Raw genomic sequence first — 11044 nt, 5'->3', positions numbered from 1 at the left:
ACAGAGACACACACACACACACACACACACACTCTTGGACTCACATAAATATGGACATACACCCATATACACACACACAGGCACACACACACAAATGCATACCTCCACATACACACACGCACAAACTCATGGACACACATTCATATGGACATGCACATACAAACGTGAACACACACACACACATACACTGACCTCATCACTGACACAGCAACGACCTGAGCACTGACACAGCACTGACCTGAGCACTGATACAGCACTGACCTGAGCACTGACACAGCACCGGCATCATTACTGCCACAGCACTGACATACGACTGACATCACTGACACAGTACTGACACAGCACTGACCTCAGCACTGACACGGCACTGACCTGACCACTGATACAGCACTAGCATCATTACTGACACAGCACTGGCATCATCACTGACACAGCACTGACCTCGTCACTGACACAGCACTGACCACATCAACGACACTGCACTGACACAGCACTGACCTCATCACCGACACAGCACTGGCATCATCACTGACACAGCACTGGCATTCGACTGACAGCACTGACACAGCACTGAACTCATCACTGACACAGCACTGGCATCACCACTGACACAGCACTGACATACGACTGACATCACTAACACAGCACTGACCTCATCACTGACACAGCACCGGCATCATCACTGACACAGCCCTGACATACGACTGACATCACTGACACAGCACTGACCTCATCACTGACACACCACTGAAACAGCACTGACACAGCACTGACCCGAGCACTGACACAGCACCGGCCTAATCACTGACATAGCACTGGAATCATCACTGACACAGCATGACATACGACTGACATCACTGACACAGTACTGACACAGCACTGGCCTCATTACTTACACAGCACTGACACAGCAATGGCCTCAACACTGACAGAGTACTGACACAGCACTGACCTCATTACTGACACAGCACTGACACAGCAATGACCTCAACACTGACACAGCACTGTCCTGAGCACTGACACAGCACTGGCATCATCACTGGCACAGCACTGACGCAGCACTGACGCAGCACTGACCTCAGCACTGACAGGCTCCTTCCATGTGTATCTCCCCCTGTCTGTCTCTCTCTCTCTCTCTCTGTCTCTCTATTGCTCTCTCTGTCTCTCTCTCTTTCTCTCATTCTCGGTATGTCTCTCTCTCTGTTTCTCTCTCTTTCTCTTTCTCTCTCTCTCTCGCTCGCTATCATAGCTGCTTACTGACTGCCTGGCAGAATACTGAAAAGGCCGCCCTCACAAGCAATACAGGCGAGCCAGTCGTATGTAGCATGTTTGGTACACCACATTGTCTTAATATATTTCCTTATCCAATAACTACATAGCTGGTGTGTGTGTGTGTGTGTGTGTGTGTGTGTGTGTGTGAGTGTGTGTGTGTGTGTGTGTGTGTGTGTGTCTGTGTCTGTGTGTGTGTGTGTGTCACACCTATTTTTCTAATTAATCTATTATCATAACATCAATTATTTTCACCCATAGATTTTCATTGAGCCTGAGGGACTACTAAGTCTCTCACAGAAGGCACCAGCCTTATTTAGTACGTCAGCCACATCTCACTGTGTCTAATCATATTCTTAATTCCTCCCTCCATTATCTTTATATCAATTAGTTTCTTCCAGTAATGTATACCTCAGCCTGAAGGAAGATTAACAAGCCTCCCTCCAGAAGGGACCGTCCCTGTACAATCAGATGTGGATCCCCCTAGAATATCCCAGAGCAGTCTGGCAACAGAAAGTTGGGGATGTCTCACACTATAATCTTAACACATGGTGGGTGCTCTTTGAAATATGAATGTGGCAACAGCCTGTTGGCAGAAATGGAGCTATTTAAAAGGTTTTGTCCTTGATTCTGACAAAGGGTTGTTGGTATTCAAGCTCACCTGTACATCAAATTACTCCTCTCCCTTCAGTGCTCCTGAAGCAGTGTGTTGATTGGCTGGAATAGTGTAGGGCTAGGTTGGAGCCAATTTGTTTGTTTCCCATATAGGGACTGTGCACAAACACCAGCACCAGCATTTTAGTGCAATCATTAGATAAAGGCTAAAATAGCTAAAGGAACAACTGGAAGTGTAATGGGTTATAATGAAGGACTGCACCTTTAACAATAAATATTTTAAATGTAAACTCAAGGGTCCCCAAAAATGTATGGTTCTCTTCACCTTCTCTTCACTCTGGGCCTCAAAGCCATGTGTGTGTGTGTGTGTGTGTGTGTGTGTGTGTGTGTGTGTGTGTGTGTGTGTGTGTGTGTGTGTGTGTGTGTGTGTGTGTGTGTGTGTGTGTTCACTTTGCCTCAATGAACCGTGTCTAATCCAGTTTTTAATTCCTGCATCTACTGTCCCAATAGAAATGATTAGCTTCCACAAATTTGTGATTCTCCTTGTGTTTCTTTTCATCTTGTGCTTTTCCTGATGCCCATGTAAAGCCTTTTCAATTACCTCTGTGTGTGAAGTGTGTGTGTGTGTGTGTGTGTGTGTGTGCCATGGTTATACATTTGCCTCGTGTCGCTTAATCCCACATCTGACGGGTGCAAAATTGACCTCATACATTTGAACACTAAATGACACACATACACACGCACCAGGCGCACACACGCACGCACACACACACACACACACACGCAAACGCACATGCATATGCACACACACATAGACACACACAGCATGATAATGTCCATGTATGCAGTGCATGCATAGATGAGCAGAAGTCACCACAGCAGCAATATTGGGAGAATTATTTTGTGATGATGAGCTATAGGGCTGCATGGAGACTCCTCAGAGGGAGACGACACTGCGGGGGATTGGTGAAAAGGGAGAGATTTTTTCTTGTCTTTTTATTTCTTAATTTGTTCTTCATGAGGCAGAAGGTGATTGGCCTGCCATGGTGTAACTTAATTGCAACAGGAGTTATGTAAATGCTCGTCAACCTGCCGTCCAGACCTCTGAAGGAGGATTCGTCCTTTACACTGAGGGGGTTGATTGACAGGCGACATAAAGCCTCGCCCTGCTAATTAGATTAAAAAACATGGATCCGCAGAGACCTCCAGTGTGCTGAGCACATTAATAATGGCTGCAGCTTTCTCTTTCCCCTCTCTCTACTCTATTCTTTATCTGTTTCTCTCTCCCCTTTGTCTCTCTCTTCCCTGACTTCCTGTCTCTCTCTCTCTCTCTTTCTCTGTCACTGTTCCCTATCTCTACGACTCCCTGTGATTCTCTCCTCATCCCTCTCTTGTTCTGCCTTTCTCTCTATGTGTACACACTTGTCTTTCTTCCCTACCCTTTCAGTTTGCCTCTTTGTTTGGTAGTTATCTCTCAGGTTGGGATTGGCTGCATGGCTCCTTCCCGGCAGGATAGTAATAATTAATGAAATGTTATGACGATGGGGAGAAGTTTAATGGGAGAAGAAAAAAAGTGAGAGAGCCTGATCTGTGTGTGTGTGTGTGTGTGTGTGTGTCGCTGCAGTGACAAGCGTTGGGGTGTCTGTCTGCACGCAGCGGAGACAAGTTTAATCAAACTCCACACAATTTAAAATTCCAGCAACATTGCTTCTACTTTACTGTCAATATGGTTGCCTGCCAGAGTAGGTGTGTGTGTGTGTGTGTGCACTTCTCCTCATGTGTTTGTGTTAGTTTGTGTATGCGTGTATGTGCTATATGGCCGTATGTGTATTTTTGTCTGTGTGTATTTCTTTGTGTTTGTGTGTGTGCCTGCGTGTGCGTGCGTGTGCAAGTATATCTGTCTATGTGTGTCTCGAAGTGTGTGTCTGTATGAGTCTCTCTCTTTATCTGTGTGTGTACGAGACAGAGTGTGTGTGTGTGGGGGGGGGGGGGGGGGGGGGAGAGAGTTAGAGAGTGTGTGAGAGAATGTTTGTGTGTGTGGCAGAGAAAGAGAGAGTATGGGAGAATGTGTTTGAGTGTTTGTGTGTGTCTGTTTTTTACTCTTTCTCACCCCACCTGATGGGAGTACCTCAGGCCCTCGTTCAGATGAACACACATTCACACATGCACATGTATGATACACACATGCACACACACACCCTTTCAGGAGAGTCAGTGGTCTGAAACCAAGGGAATCAATCTGAAAATGAGCAAGCCTTACTGTCTGAGAGAGTGTTCTCTCATGACGTGAAAGAGAACATGGCACGGCAGGGGTGGGGTGGGAGGAGAGAGGAGAGGAGAGGAGAGGAGAAGAGAAGAGAAGAGAAGAGAAGAGAAGAGAATAGAAGAGAAGAGAAGAGAAGAGAAGAGAAGAGAGGAGAGGAGAGGAGAGGAGAGGAGAGGAGAAGAGAATAGAAGAGAATAGAAGAGAAGAGAAGAGAAGAGAAGAGAAGAGAAGAGAAGAGAGGAGAGGAGAGGAGAGGAGAGGAGAAGAGAGGAGAGGAGAAGAGAATAGAACAGAAGAGAGGAGAATAGAGGAGAGGAGAAGAGAATAGAACAGAAGAGAGGAGAATAGAGGAGAGGAGAAGAGAATAGAACAGAAGAGAGGAGAAGAGAGGAGAGGAGAATAGAGGAGAGGAGAAGAGAATAGAACAGAAGAGAGGAGAAGAGAGGAGAGGAGAAGAGAATAGAACAGAAGAGAGGAGAAGAGAGGAGAGGAGAAGAGAATAGAACAGAAGAGAGGAGAAGAGAGGAGAGGAGAAGAGATTGGTGGAGGTAGGGGACGACATCATCAGCAGATACTGGTTAGCGATGCACTTAAATATGCAGATTAACCTTTCACAGCATGCATGAGAGCTTTCTATTAAGAGACCTGGAAATAAACACACACACACACACACACACACACACACATACAAGTATGCACTTTCTCTCACTCCCCCTCCACACACACATCACACACGCGTGCACTCTCACACGCACACATATTTAACAACATGCACACAGACCATCTATGTAATTACTGAATCTGAAAATCTATCAAAACAGCTTCTCAACAGCGTGGCACATGATCTCATTTTAGGTGCTTACCCAGTCACTGGGCCAAGGCAAAGGCTTTTCACACTTCCCTTGACATCTGCTCTCACAGACTGGAAACAGACGATGACAGAACTCCCCATACAAAAAAAAAAAAAAAAAATCAATAGAAGAAACATGAAAAGAATATAAACAGCGGTCGTGAGAGTGAGTGGAGATAAAAGAATAAATGACCACATGGTTTCCTCTCCAATTAAGTGATCAGAGAGACGTGGCTTCACCCCTCTCTTGTTTGCGGAAGCTGCCTGCTGAAAGGACAACATGCATCTCGGCGACAGCTAATCATTACGCTGTCATGCCCAAATCAGGTATCAAAGAATTATTGAGTGGGAAAATACCACGAGAGGGCTGGCAGGCAGAGACGCGCGTACAATGGATGGGACAGCAGGCTTCATCATTGGGTCTCATCCCTGTGTTAGAGACACAAAGGGAGAAAAACTCTGAGGTCTGGAATGAGGTAGAAGAAAAACACACACACACACACACACACACACACACACACACACACACACACACACACACACACATGCACGCATACACATACACACTTACACACACACACAAACACACACACACAACACATTGGGAAATAAAAAGAGCCATCGATTGGAGCCCAGTGTGTGTTTTTCAGCACGGCTGCTCTCTGTAGACTGCTGGCTGTAAAAAGGCTTGTAAAATCGGCTTTGGCTCCATCTGTGAGAGACAGAGACCTCATGGATAGATTCCCCATGAGGAGATCCATTTAATGAACATTCAGATAAGCCAAACAAATGTTCTGAGCCACTTGCATGGTACCATGGAACTTTTTATTGGCCTTTATTATTCATTACCCACAGAAGGCAATCCACAAATGTGTGATCCACAAATATTTCACTATCCACAAACATGTATTTCATTCAATTCTGTAAAACGACCTTTGTACATTTGTGGAAAGAAATATCGGACTTCTGACTGCTTGAATGGCCCATTTAATTCCATGAACCTTTCTGCAACATAGTGAGGAGCCGTAGGCCTATAATAAGTTCGAATGCCATCCCCACACTGCCTCTTGAGCTACAGAGAAGCTGTAGGCGTCTGGCTTGACGCGCGCGTGTGTGTGTGTGTGTGTGTGTGTGTGTGTGTGTGTGTGTGTGTGTGTGTGTGTAGGCGTCTGGCTCGCGTACACACTCCCTGCCTGACTTTTGTTTTATTTTCTTTGATGTCAGAGAGTGATAGAAGCAGCTTGACTCAGGCTGGTTGTGGCGTCACTTCACTTTTAAAAAGACCACACAACCCAGAGAGAGAAGAACTCCTGTTACGTAAAGGCACACACACATATCCACAGAGAGATCGTGTACAGAAGGCATGAATAGAAAACTGGATTGTATGGTCCGTGTAAATGTTTGCTCAACACAACCATCATCTGTGTACTAAACACAACCATCATCTGTGTACTAAACACAACCATCATCTGTGTACTAAACACAACCAGCATCTGTGTACTAAACACAACCATCATCTGTGTACTAAACACAACCAGCATCTGCGTACTAAACACAACCAGCATGTGGATAAACATCTTTATGTTGTGCTGTGCCCGCTAATGCTTTAGCAACAGTGTTAGTAATAGTACTGTCATAATACAAATGTATTTATTTATAATCTGACAGCTGTTAATATAGTCTAATGATTGGTAATTGCAGTTGTAATGTGAATTACCAAATATTGTATTGTTATATTATATTACAAAGATGACCTAATTTATATCATACCCAAGCCTAATGCTTAATGAAAAGTGGATACCTGAGAGAAAAATTCTGTTCTGCATAAGAACAGAAGAGGAGAGAAGAAAAGAGAAGTGGAAAGAAGAAAAGAAAAGAGGATAAGAAAAGAATAGAAGAAAGATAAGAGAAAGGAGGAGGGTGGTGTAGCTTCTCTCTCCTTTGGTTTCCCCCTCTGTACCTGAGTAGCATCTCAATGGGGGCCAATGATCTGTGAAAGACATGGCTGAGAGTCCGCTCTGAATCACCCATCACTTCACCTCCCTCTCTGGTAATGAGAATGGCTTCTCCACAGAGGAGGGAGAGAAAAGAGAAGGACAAGAAGAGAGGGAAGGTGAAAAGGAAGTAAAAGAACAACAACAACAAGAGAAAGAAGAAGAAGAAGAAAAAGAACAGGAAGAAGAAGATGGAAAAGAAGAAGAGAGAAAAGAAGCAGAGGGAAAAATGACAGATTACGAAGAACCCAAAACAAAAAAAAACAAATAGAAATGATCGAGTTTAAAAGCGTTTGCATGAACACACCCCAATATGGTTTCTTATCTATCACAGCTCCGGTATAGGTATGTAGCACATAGTGAACAGGCCAACACGTGTACACAATCTCCACACATCTGCTTTTGCATACATTTCCCAGGGTTCCTGCTGTTCCACAGTCATCACCTGCCAGGCTGTGTGCCCAGAGCGAACTAGCAGCAGTGACGTGTGTGCAGCCGTGTAGTTCTGCTGGTAGGGAGAAGTGTTTTAATCAGCAGCCTGATGGGAGACTAAGGCCGCGCGACAAAACTTATTTACAGAGAATTCCCCCAGGAAGTATTACACAACAAAACACAACACAGCCCAACACACAACAGCGGGCTAGCCGCCTTGGTTTGCCTGGAAAGTTAATATTGTTTTAATCTCCTGAACCACAACGGAGAAGTGTGGGCTGTTCTTTTTCTCTTTTTTTTTAGCCTTTAGCCTGTGACTAGAGTTTTATAAAACGTGGGAGAAAATGGTTTCCAGCAAACTACTCAGCAGAAATGACTTTGGTTGTGAAAGTGGTTTTGAAAGGGCTTTATCAAATGACAGAATTAAAGAAGGGAATCTAGGATGGCTGGCATCCGCTGGCATAGCTATGGGGAGAGAGAGAGAGGGAGGAGAGGGAGAGGAGAGAGATAGAGAGAGAGAGAAAGAGGGAGACAGAGGGAGAGGGAGGAGAGGGGTAGAGAGGATAGAGAGGGAGAGGGAGACAAAGAGGGAGAGGGAGAGAGAGAGGGAGGAGAGAGAGGAGAGAGATAGAGAGAGAGAGAGAGAGGGAGAGAGAGAGAGAGGGAGGAGAGAGAGCAGAGAGATAGAGAGAAAGACAGAGAGGGAGACAGAGGGAGAGGGAGGAGAGGGGTAGAGAGGATAGAGAAAGAGAGGAAGAGGGAGACAGAGAGGGAGAGAGAGAGAGAGAGCTGTGGATTTGAGCTGGAAAGTGGTTCATGTGTGACCACAGAGAGAAGGCACAGGCAGGGTAGTAAAGCCATCTCTGGAGATGAGATGGTGTATGTGTGTGTGTGTTTGTGTGCGTGTGTGTGTGTGTGTGCGTCTTACCTGATTAACACCCCTGTTGACCGGCCACTACTGTAAACCCCACCACGCCCCTTCCTGACGACGGCTCCCTTCCTCCTCCTCGTCCTCCACTGATCCCTCGCTCTGTTTACCAGGGATGGATTCGCTACACACCTCATTCCTCTGCTCTGCCGAGTCCAAACCAGCTTCTGCACTGCAAAAAATGCTTTTCTAACCTAGTGTTATTACTCTTATATTAAGATGAAAAATCTAGTTGGTCTTGTTTCTAGCTAAATTGTACTTAACTAGTGCTTTCTTGGTAAGGTTATTTTTACCTATTTCAAGCAAATATAACTTGGGCTGTCTTGATAAGCACATTTGCACTTAATTTGAGTTCTTTTAAACTAGATTTGAGTACTAGATCTTAAAATAATCCACTTTAAGTGTGGGAGTCTTATTTTAAGTTGAAAACGTTTAATTTCAAGCATAAATTCGCTTGTTTTTTTCTTAACGGATTAAAGGTCATAATTCAAGTTATTTTCAAATAGATATGAGTTTTAACAACCACTTAATTGCACCATGTAGTTCAAGTGACCTAAATCACTTAAAAAACACAGTCAAATATACTTGAGATACATGTGGATTACCACTGAGCACAAGATGCTCAGTCAGAAGTGTCGTCATAAACCACAAGTTTTCCTCTAACTTGGTGGCACGATCGGATTCACTCGAACACATCTCAAAACGTCTCTGAGGCTGCATGCCAGTGATGTGAACTGAAGCAAGTACAACAGCTGAAGAAAACATCGTGCCTTTCTACTTCAAAAGCTAAAGGTAAGCTCACATAATTTAACTTCTGCCTACTTTGGTAATTCGTCAGCGATATTGAAAACCAAAATGTATCGTAAATGACCAAGACCTCTGGTTGAAGTTATAAACTTTTTAGCAAACAAAGCTAGCACAGTTGGCGTTAGCTAAGACGGCTAACCTAGCACATTGAAGCACATTTCGACTACGCTAACGTATGTTTTTAACTAGTGCCAGGTAATACAATGTCAGAAAGTGTCCCTATTAGTCTTGTCTGTGAAAAGTAAGCAAGTTTAGAGGACTCATTTAGTGTGAATGTTGGTGATATAATAGCTAGTAGCTGCAGTTAGCTCTTAGCTGGCTAGCTACTCTATATTAAGGATCCCCCACACTGACAGAAGCTTTGACATGAAGTTCAAGATTTTTTTCTTTCTGAAAGAGTAAGAACCCTTTTCTTTAAATTACAGATGGAGCAATTGGACATGACAACACAGTAACTTCTGGAAGGTAAGTCTATAATAGTAGGTATGATAGAAGATGGTTGCATTGATAAAGCCAAAGATTGTGGCTAGACTGGCTATGCATGTTTTCCTGGTCATTATCGCCACATAGCCGATATGCTTTCACTCTTTTCCTTGAATCCTCAGTGCTCTTAAGTATCCATAGTTTCAGAGACATCATAAATATTGCTGATTCACTCTTACCCCTTTGTTTGCAGCTGCACAGATCATTGCCTTGTTGGAGGTTCTCCTAAAAATGTTCCCTTCCTCAGCCGTCCCTCCAAGAAAACTCAAGTCAGCAAGTGAGGCACTTCACAATGTCCTTGAGATGGGTTTTAGTGTCAGTACATAATGGTTTCATTTGTGAATTTCATGTGTTTGGTTTAACTTCATTCTGCCCCCCTCCCCCAATTTGTTGCTTTCAGCCATCTGAGGACCCCAATGTCTTCTTGCGTAAAAGGCCGCTTAGCAGTCCTGTCTTCATCATCGACTCCAACAATGTGCTTCCGACAGTAAGCAATACCCCACTGACGACCTTGCCAAGGGACATGCTTCCGGAGTCCCTCATGATACTGATGGGATGTTGCTATGTGTGCCAGTTCACCTATTCCAAGTGAATTGCTACGCTATTGTCCATAATACAAACAGATGTACTGAAAGATTCTATTGACGAGAGTGAAAAGATGACAACATATAAAAAGGTGCTTGCTAACCGGCAAGAATTCATCCAAACCTAGTCTGTCTCTCCCTCTCCTCTTTGTCAACCTCTCTCTGTATGTCACTCTTTTCTATGCCCCACCCCCCCTTTATCTCTTTCTCTATATGTCTGGAGGTCAGGACAGCACACAGTAACACAATGTCCAATGTATTTCCAGCTAAATTTGTTAATGATTTGTTGGCTGTTGGATGATTTCCGACTGTTTGATGTGTTGCTGAATTGTTATCGTTTATGTTAGATGTCAATGTACCTTATGTCTGACAGTTAACTAAAATCATTATGTGTAATATGTAATTAAGTACATTTAAGCATTCTGATGCTTAATATTGTTCATTATTGTCAATACCTGTTATTGGTTTTCTTCATTAACAGGGTAATAAAACAGTGATGAATAATATGTTGTGAAATGTTTCCATGATTTTAAGATCTATTGGTCTGATTTGAAGTAACTTAAAGCTTTAGACGTACTCCAGGTTTGAGTGATGACAGACTTCTTTGGAAGTTACTATATGACTTGAAATCAGTGTTGTCAGTCTAAATTTTACTCTTATTTTAAGAATTTGTGGTCTTATGTAGAAGCCTGAATTGTTTCTTATTTCAAGTACTAATGCCTCAGAAGATCACTAGATTTGAGTGACATTAGGCTTATTTTGAGGTAACTGCATGGTTTGAAATAAGTAGAATTAGTCTTATTTCAGGACATTCTG

The 11044-nt window shown here is 43.7% G+C and overlaps 1 long non-coding RNA gene across 1 annotated transcript; it reads left to right on the top strand.

Moving 5' to 3' along the window:
- Positions 1 to 9050: 9050 nt before the first annotated feature.
- Positions 9051 to 10692, top strand: LOC308366930. The gene is made up of 4 exons (XR_013968700.1): positions 9051 to 9146; positions 9587 to 9626; positions 9838 to 9921; positions 10045 to 10692. It is a non-coding gene; the product is annotated as an uncharacterized lncRNA (long non-coding RNA).
- The last annotated feature ends 352 nt before the right edge of the window (positions 10693 to 11044 follow it).

This window comes from Sprattus sprattus, assembly GCF_963457725.1.
Source record: "Sprattus sprattus genome assembly, chromosome: 6".
In the NCBI taxonomy this organism is placed as follows: domain Eukaryota; kingdom Metazoa; phylum Chordata; class Actinopteri; order Clupeiformes; family Clupeidae; genus Sprattus; species Sprattus sprattus.
The sequence above is the reverse complement of the archived record's forward strand: the minus strand, read 5'-3'. Positions and strand labels throughout refer to the sequence as shown.